The sequence below is a fragment of the Eupeodes corollae genome, chromosome X, assembly GCF_945859685.1.
Source record: "Eupeodes corollae chromosome X, idEupCoro1.1, whole genome shotgun sequence".
NCBI lineage: Eukaryota > Metazoa > Arthropoda > Insecta > Diptera > Syrphidae > Eupeodes > Eupeodes corollae.
In genome coordinates, this window is record NC_079150.1 from 2,037,471 (window position 1) to 2,047,736 (window position 10,266).

The 10,266-nt window shown below is 33.0% G+C and overlaps 1 long non-coding RNA gene across 1 annotated transcript; it reads right to left on the minus strand.

Annotated features, from left to right (window-relative positions):
• Positions 1-7,852: 7,852 nt before the first annotated feature.
• LOC129953318 (uncharacterized) lies at positions 7,853-8,866 on the minus strand. Its single transcript, XR_008782489.1, has 2 exons — positions 8,685-8,866; positions 7,853-8,622 (listed from the first exon to the last, which is right to left on the minus strand). It is a non-coding gene; the product is annotated as an uncharacterized LOC129953318 (long non-coding RNA).
• Positions 8,867-10,266: the final 1,400 nt, after the last annotated feature.

The window sequence follows — 10,266 nt, forward strand, 5'->3', positions numbered from 1 at the left end:
CTTCTTTCAATATAAAAAGAAACCGTTATTTCTCTTCTTAAGTTTTATCAAGAACTAAGTTACCAATTATTAAAAAAAATATAATTTTTTTTCGAAATTCGATATCTTGAAAATAGCACATTATTTTTGTAAGAAATTGCGGTTTAAAACGTATATTAATAAATTATAAATACCTGCATACAAAAAATATTTTTTAACCAAAACTGAAAAATTGTCTGTGCACGAAATTAATTAAAAAAAACGGTTCGAAATCAAATATCATGTGTAATGGGTCCGATTTGTCAAATTGGAAATTTTAACATTCCTCGACGTTTCAAGGTCCCTAGAGTCGAAATAAAAGTTTTTTAGAAAGATGTCTGTACGTGTGTACGCACGTCTGTACGCCCGTACGTTAACACCGTTTTTGCGTTGTCCATAGCTCAAGAACCAAAAGAGATATCGACTTTAAATAAATTTTTTTATCCAGATAGAAAGACAGAAAGATGCAGAAATGGCTCTCAAGAAAATTCAGGGCCGTTTTTTTATCATAGCAGTTTAAAAAAGGTGAAAATGTTGGTTAACCCTAAATATCTTACGAACCAAAACCGCCAGAAACTTGAATTAAATTGTATACGATATATTTCAATGTGATACCAAAGAAGTATATTTTTTGAAAAAAATCCAATTAACGCTTTTTTTATAAATCAAAAAAACTGAAAAAAATGTCTCACCTCGAAAATGTTATGAATACAAAATGATTTTATCTTCAAAACAATTTTGTGCAATGAAAAACAAAGTTTTTAACGTCTGGTAAAATTTTGAGAAAAATCCAAATGACAATTTTTTTTTTATAAAAAATAAAAACCTAAAAAAAACATTACTCAAAGTTAGTAAAAATTTAATTTCGACTCAAATATCTTTTTAAAAATTGAATGGACAATTTTTTTACAAAAAATAAAAACCTAAACAAAAAAATTATAAAAGTTAGTAAAAATTGATTTTCGACCCAAATAACTTTTCAGAACTTTGACATATTGGCTTTAAATTACTTTTATCTAATTTTAATACGGATGCCAGGAGAGAACCTCTTTGATCGCTAAAATTACCGCTTGGAAGACGCTACAATGATTAGGGAGGCGGATTGAGATGCTTAGATTAAGCTTTTCTGAGTACACAGCACTACCAACTTCCTCATTTGTCTTGGATCCATCTGTATAAAAACGAACGCTTTTCTTATCCAGGAATTCTGTGTCTTCCCATTTATCTCTGGATTGAATGGATACCTGGAATTTTTTTTTCAAATTGGGATTTAGGAATATTATAGACTGGTAAAAATTAGTGGTACACCTTTTATTGAAGGAGTTACAATTACTGGGATCTTGTATTTCCGTGTAAAAAGAACGAGGTCTAAGTCCGAAATGATCAGCCCATCTCGAGGGATATTAGTAGTTCATTAACCACTCTGTTCCACAGGAGATGGATAGAACACAGATTGAGTATTCGACGTTAGCGGATGTGTCAACGTTGTTGAAAGCGTCCTCAATATCCAGGAAGGCCACCATAGTATATTCCTTTTGCTCTAGGGAGTGTTCGATAGTTCTTACCAGAGTGTGCAAGGCTGTTTCTACCGATTTCCATTACCAGAAAGCATGCTGAGACATCGATAGTCTTTTATCAATGCTATTACGTAGGTACAATGATTAAATCAATCGTTCCAGAGTTTTGAGCATGAATGATGATAGGCTAATAGGTCTTAGATCTTTATGGTTGACATGCGAGCATTTGCCCGCCTTGGGAGTAAAAACTACCTTTACATCTCTCCATCGCTGAGGTATAAAGACCAGATTTAGACAACTTTTGAAGATCATCTCAATGATGGGCAAAGTTATATCAATGTTAAGTTGTAGCTAAGTAAGATTCAGAGAGTAATATCGATCATTTTTGTTCATAAAATATGAGACCTTACATATTTTTTTCAGTTATTCTGATTTAAAATGATTTTCTTAACTGTCAAATTAATCGGCAAGTTATTTAAAATAAGATCACATTCTTGCTATAAATCGAGCTTGATGGAAGAGGCGTTGAATAGGTGTTAAAAATCACAGAAAAGGTGGAAAGCACAACTTCAAGTTACTTATGTACAAAAGAAGTACAAACACTTCTTTTATTATTGAAAGCTTAACATGGGAGAACGACAGAGATACAATTAAAAAGCGACGAAAGACAAAGATGCGAAAGGAAAATGTATGAAAACTAGAAAATCAAAGTTAAGAAAAACTGATTTGACTGATTTACGAAAAACTAAAAAACGAAAAATAAGAATACGAAAACTTAAAACCGAGGCAAGGTTTAGAGAAACCAAATGAAAAAATGTGCTCAGTAAATGATTAATACAATAGACACAAAATAGAGGGTTAAACAAATTGCATTTATCAGGAAACTCCTTTTTCCAAGATGTTTGAGTTTCTGAAACTAACGCAATATCCCAAATTATTCCTCTATTACTTGTGAGAGGATAACCCACGTGGATCATTTTCGATAATAAAACACAGCTAATGTAATTTTTAGTAATAATAATAATGCCTTAAAAAAAAAGAATTATAATCGTGTCTAAAAAAAATCCAACTTGAAAGTACCAATGATTAAAATACGGAACAGCTAGTCGCAACTGACGAATGTCAGTGGGTTTTGACAAGCTGAAAAACGTGTATTTAAAACATCTTCCAAGTACAGGCTTAAGATTTTTACAATCAAATGTATAGTGTCTGTGAACAATTTTGTATCTGACATGTTAACTCTTGTGAATGTTGTTCCTCAGGGTTCTGTTTTGGGACCAATTCTTTAATTTGTTTTAATCATGACTATTCTAGACTCTTAAACTGCGATAGGTGTGTATTTTTTACAGATTCTATTGCTTCTGTAGTAAATAAAATATAACTTAGAACTGTTTTGTTAATTGGAAAATAAAGATTGTTACTCCTGAGACCCAGGTTATCTTTTTTACTAGAAAAGCCTGTTTCTTACCAAGCTCAAGGATTTCTATTAACGGTATAGAAATCGAGTGGAAATCTTTTGCCAAATATCTAGGGGTAGCACTAGATACTAACCCTTGGTTCACATGTCCTCCAAATAATTAAAAATATTAACTCAACAATTAAAATACTTAAATCATTTATTAAACGAAAATCGAATTTGAATGAAGAAAAGAAAATTTTAATTTATAAAGCTATTTTTCAGCTGAACGCTCGCCGCGCGCCGCCGCCGCCGGCCCCATCGCTAATATTGGTTGGTTGGTTAAAGGACTCGATAGTTTCTCCAAGCCGACCTGTTTATTATTTGTAAATTCGAAACGTAGGAAATTCGACCCAGCAGCTTTGAAAAGTATGGCACATTTGTTACAACTACAAACAGAATTGACACCTTACGTAATAAGTATGTCCTTACAATCTGCCTACCACAAGCCTAAAGGGTTTAAATTTATTATGTTCACCGTTTATGGTCGTATTTAATTTCAATCAACTCAATCGAACACCCCTTTTCAGTTAGATAGTTTAAATGAAACAAAAACAAAATAAAACGAACGGAAACTCAATGGACTTCTTAGGTATCTTGCAGTACACTTTTAATCTAATTCACTTACTGCCATCATTGTTCCTATACAAATATTGTGCAGGGGCTTTTTGCTCTCCTCTGCTGAAAACATCATCATCTCCTTCAAATTGACACATCACGCATTTAATTTCTGTCAAACCATTTTGTATATCAAAGACTTTTATTAGATTCCCTTTTCTTCTTTTTCCACACCACATCAAAATCAACGAACTCATCATCACGCCGGGACGGGCCGCACCGCTTCGCAAATACATAGAATCTAAATCTGAACGAAACAAAGGGGATAACAAGAGGTATTGCTTATTGCGACGACGACGACGCACGGTGTGTCCTTTTATGAGGACCAACAACATTTGGAATTATTAGCGGTAAATGCGATTACCTGCGAGATAAATTTAGCTTGTTGAATTATTTTTGTTTGTGTGGAAAATTCATACAAAAGAATATGTATTATTGTGGTGTACACGAAGAGGGTATATTTATATTTAAACCGACCGATCGAACTAAAACTGCAACGCAGGATCTTCTTATGGTGATGCTTGTAATTGTTTTTATAATCTCAATTTCTGTTATTTTTTGCAATAATCAAAGTCATCCGCTATGTCGTGTGCTCTGTATTTATACAAATACTGTTACTCACAAAGCAACGGCATGGCACCGGAAAAGTCACCAGTCTTAGCACAGCGCAACACCCATCCGGTATCCATTAGCAGGAAAGCGTACTAGCCCCAAAATAATTGAGCGTGAAACTTGGTAAGACGAGGCGGAAAATTTGCAGAGGGCATAACAAACTAAATTCCCTAAAGGCGGGTGGTTATCCATTCATAAGCCAAACGAAAATAAATATATATATCTACGCAACACGTCTCCGTAGGGCTGTATAAATAAGGTAAACTGGAAACGATAATATTTACCCTTCGATGGTATGCAAACGAGACGTAAAATTGACGCAACTAATTCAATTTGCATGTTGAATTCTTGCGCTAAGAAAATGCTTGCTTTCTATCTACATACTTCCGTATTAGGAATTTTGTGCTTTCTGCGGAGCGGATATACATATATATATTGTTTCAATTGAACTTGACTATTGGAACAACATGAGAATGCAAAAATTATTAAAAGTTCTGACAATTAAACCAAATAATTTTCTATGTAAATACATAATGCGTTTGTAAGGTCTTGAATAAATTATTTAAATTATGGTTTTCTCAAGTTTGCTTGTCGCCTCTTTTAAGCTCAACATTTCGATCTTTTATCCTTTCTTATCTTCTTCAAAGTTTGAAACTTATCTATCAACCACAGACTGTTATCTTAGTTTATCCTTGTTTTATGGCTGGGCTCACGGTTTCAAGTTAGCACTACATACCCACTTTTTTAAAAAATCAAAGTACATTTAACATTTTTGGATTTTTTTCTTTCCGAAATTAATTTACAACAAATAATTATCAACAAATTGTGTACTTGAATTAAAATAAATAAATAAGGTGGCGCAACAGTTCGTTGTGAACTAGGGCCTAGTGACTTACAACCCTCAACCATTCCTGTGTGCGAGTACTGTTGTCAAGGATGGAAGGGGCCTACAGTTTTAAGCCGAATTTTATTTCAAGCTCTTTACTAAGCTCCATAAATCGGAAGCATTCTTGCCTGACACTTGTCATCAGCATCCATATTCTCCAATTCTAGCTATAACTTATTTGCTTCGAAAGGTATTGATTTGTGTAGAATTCATTATTGTTACCTGAACACGCAAACATCATGTCTCTAGCGCTAAAATACTTGGTGTCAACCCTCTATTGATGCATCTTTTTGGAACATCGTATATATGCTCAGAGTAGGGGACCGCATAAACTTGAAAGTCTTCTACATAAACAACTCATGTTCTATGACTGATCTTCCTTGGCTTCCAACAAACGTGAGTTTAACAAATATATTTCATCACGGATGGAAAGATCCCATTTAAGATTTGCATTCCAAAGGTGTCACATTGGTCCAAAACTCGGTTTTTCAAATCGTTTTACTAAATGGGGAATCCCGTTAAGCATTTTCCAGGTATTATTTACTTTATTTTGGCATTTGCCTTAGTGCGCGGTGTTGGTTTGGCGTAATTAAAAAAAAAGATTTTCTTAAAAATGTCGCAAAAAGTTCCAAAATTCTTGTCTTTGAAGAACAAAGTAAGTGTTTTAGAAAAATTTAAAGGAGGATCAAGCGTAACCAGCTTAGCAAAGCAATACAATGTTGCAAAATCAACAATTTGGGCTATCAACAAAAAACCGGAGAAAATTTTAAAATGTGTTAACAATACATTTTCTGGACCTGGAATGCGGAAGACCATGAAGAGTTCTGAACTTCCTAAAATGGAAAAAGCTCTTTACCGTTGGTATATCAAACAGCGAGACAAAAATTATGCAGTCAATGGACTGATGGTTAAGGAAAAAGCTACATTTTTCCACTGAAAAATTAATGAAACTCAAGGTGAGTGACGGATGGTTGGTGTGCGTTTTATCAAAATAAGTGGTGAAAAGTTATCTTCTAGACCTGATCTTGTGTATGACAGCTGCTATTTTTAAAAATTGTTTCATCATTCTTTCGTACCACAAGTAGGAAACAGATTGCAATTTTGCATTGATTTCAAATGTTTTCATGTGTAGGTCAGAAAATTTTTAAAACACCAAGGTTTAGCACCAAAACTCTTCTTTTAATTGATAACGCTCCATCTCATCCACCCGAAAACGAATTAACATCTGAGGACGGGTTAATGACTGCGATGTTTAATGTTTATGCCGCCGAATGTCACGCCGCTCATACAGCCGATGGACCAAAATGCTATAAGACCAACAAAACTTTTCTACAGAAATAATCTTCTGGCATCAATTGTGTTCCAAAAAACTGATGTTATTGAAGCATTAAAAAAATTGACGTTAAGCGACGCTGTTTGCTATTTAAATTCGGGTTGGCAACGTCTTGAAATAGAAACAATAACAAAATGCTGAAAGAATATTTCAAGCTCAATAAGAAATGAAAAAGACTCTGAAGAGGATATCCCACAAGCTGTTTTGAGAGAAAGAATTTGTCCACCAATCACTACTACACTAGAACTTTTTCACGCATCCAGAGGTTTAAACATTTTCTCTCGTATACAGAAAAACATTTGATTCGATTTGTGCCCTTCTATGTACATCATTTTTTCCGTTGCTGATGTCCATGAATGGAATGAAGATCTTCCAAACGGCACCGAAACGAACGAGGTTTTTATCAGTGACCAATGTGAAAGCGAGGATAGTATTCTGGAAACAGCACATACCAGAGTAGAAGCTAGGGAAGCAATCGACATTTTCAATAAGGCTTTGGAATGGGCTGAATATTAAAACGTTAATACAGCAGACATCAGCGCATTTAAACGACTTCGCAAAAAGGCAGTTTTCAGCCAAATAGAAAAAAAGAAAATTCAGAAAAGGATTACCCATTTAATTTTTTCATGTACATTGGCATTTGAAATTAAAAAAAAAACATATGAATTCAGTTGAAAGAAAGGTCTAATTTATTTTAAAAAATTTAAGAACTACACCTTCGTCAACATGAACAACTTCGATAACGTGAACACGCTCGGTTTTTAATAGTTCAAGTTACCGCGAGTCTATTGTATTTATTTTTTATGGAAATTCGCTTGGATTCAAATTAGCGTTTGAATTTTTTGAGATTAAAACAAAAATATTAAGACATCATTTCTAGTTTAAATTTTTCATTTTGTTAAAAATCTTAATCTTTTTTAAAGAAAAACCTATCACCGAAATCTGATACCAAAATATTCAATTTTATATTTTTAGTACAACATTCTTAAGGTGTGTCCAGACCAAAGAAACATTTTTGAAAAATTTCGAAAACATTTCAGAAACAGACAAACGTTTCTAAAATGGTTCTAAAATATTTCTTAATATAATGTCGGGAACCCCGTTTATATTTATACATTGTTTGTCTGTCCCCCATTCAGAATGTGAATCCCAAGCATTTAAATGTAAATATTAAAAGTATCGAAAAATGTGTAGTTTTGAATAAAATGTATGGAATAAAAAATGGAATGAATTTAAACTGTGAAAAAGATGACGTAAAACACGTTCTAAAATGGGTAACATTAAATGGTATACGTAAATGGGAAACAAAGAAACATTTCACAAATGTTTCCCAAAGACTCCACACCAAAAACAAATTCAGATCATAAACAGTTAACAAGATTAGAATTTTAATATATCGAAACTTTTAAAAGTTATTTTTAAAAATAGATTTTCCTTTGTTGCTTGTTAAAAATGTTTACAAAATGTCCATAGAAATAAAAACAAACATATACAAATACATATATTTTTTCATGCATAGATCTGTTATCTTAAAAAACAAATGTTTGTGGCTCAAAAACGTATGTTCCTCAACCACATGATAGCATCGCCCTGGTGCACTAACAATGACATAAAAGCCTTTATCTTTTGTTGCTCATCTCTCGAATGTGTCGTTATTATAATAATTATTGTTTTACGTTGTTGCTGAATAAAATGTTCACCCCATGAAACCCACCCGGACTTCTGAATTTCCATTCATAGGATGGTAAACTGTTATGCACAAAAGGAAGCTATTATTTTACTAACAATATTAGCCTTAGCGAATTGACTGATGTAGGAACTTCCTCTTCGCAGACCGGATGGGCACATTTGCCCTCATCAACATCAACATCACCCACCACCAGTAGCACATTAGAGCGTAGCGCACAAAGCAACAAATCGATGGGGTTGTTTTTGTATTCTTACTTTATTGAAGTAACAAAAACGGTTAGACTTAAAATTGCTAATATGTCTCGCGCGTTGTTGACGCTTTGATGCTCTTGCTCTTTCTTTTTTTATTCTCTTGCTTCAAAAAGGTAGAAAATTGATGATGTGATGGGAATTTCCCAAGAGGCCATTGATAAGCCTTTGGCAAAATCTTCTAAACGGATTTGTTGTCCGCAGTAAACGGAGCTCTTCAGATCCCATCCCTTCGCCTAAAGTTCTATAAAGGTATAATAGTATAGGTATAGGTATAGCGTGTATCACGACATAAAACCACACAACTGTCGTCGTCGTTGTTGTAGAAAGAAAGCCCTAGGAAACTTTTCAATCATCATATAGACATCAGTGTTCTCGTCATATCCTGTGTGAATCTTTAGAATCTATCATCGCCAAGTAAATCCTTGCGGCTTGTGGATGAAAAGAGAGAGATAGAGAGAATTTGTTTGGCTTCCAAATGCGTGCAAGTCTGTAAAGAAAGGGATTAAAGCAAATTAAAAACCTTTTTCAATTTGTTCTCTCTATTATCTGGTTATAATATATATATAATCACAATAATTAGAAGTATTTGCAAGCACACATCACAACGCAGGGGGAAGTAATTATCCATTTAGATGGTTAAATATTTGGAAAATTAAGAAACTTTGTTTAGATAAAGATATGGGAATGGAGGTTTAATATTTATGAATTAGATACAATATTTATTTGGCTTCCAATGCATCTTATATCAGACTTTGGTATATACAAGCTCCAAACATAACATCGTCAATTCATAATTAAACAAAACTTAAATGCTCAAATCCAATACCTATAGAATTAAACCCTAAACTAATTGCGATGGTTAGAATATTGTTTAGTCACAGTTTTTTTGATTTGTTTGAAGCTTTCTCGGTTTGTGATAATAAGATTTTTCGAGTGGAGAGTTTTTGAATCGATGTTTTAAATATTTTTAGGGTTCTAAATTTTATTCTTGACGATTATCAGTTGGTGCTCAATATTTTAAAGCTTGATGTCATCAAAATAAAATTTAAATTTAGTCAACTATGAATCGAAATATACAAATGACATAAATCTACACCTGTTAATTTAGTTTATGTGGGATATTCATAAAAAATAAAGATGTAATTTACATATATAAAATTAATCAAATTCAGTAATCTTCAATGGCAGTAAATTTTGAATACAAAACCATAAACGAATTACAAAAATTCTAGATGATCTCCTTACTGTTCCCACATTTACTTGAATTTCAACTTAATCCAACCGCAAATTATATATCTTCTATCTCAAAAAGTTATTGCAAATCGACTCTACCGCACTCCCTTAATCTTGATTCAAGGATTACAAAAAAAAACAGTCAAAATATTTGGAAAATAAACCTAGAATTATGATTTTGTTCCCATATCAACCACCATTCATTCACTAATTCTTCATTCATATAAATCTAAATCCGCAAAGGCAACATTGGAATCTTATTGCATTTTCCTCTGGATTTGATTTTATCATCCACATCTTATTTTATAGATATTCCTTCCCCATGTTTTGGGTATTGCTCGATGGAGAATGCATTATTATTTTGTCCAGGTGGAATGTAACTGTAACGAAGGTGAATAGACAAGGAAAATAGAAGCATATCCATAGTGAACAAGAAGCTTATCGCAGAGGTTGAATCTGGTAACAACATTCTTTTAAACACTGTGCGATGTAAAATGATATGAATTTCTTGGTTGTTTTTGTGGTTATTCTTTTTTTTAGAACCATCAAATAGCTATATAGCTATGTTAAAAGACTTATCCTTTTGCAGATTCAAAAGTCAAAGGATTGGAAGTCTTAGAAATTCTTAAATTCAAGATTCGTGTGATTTTCG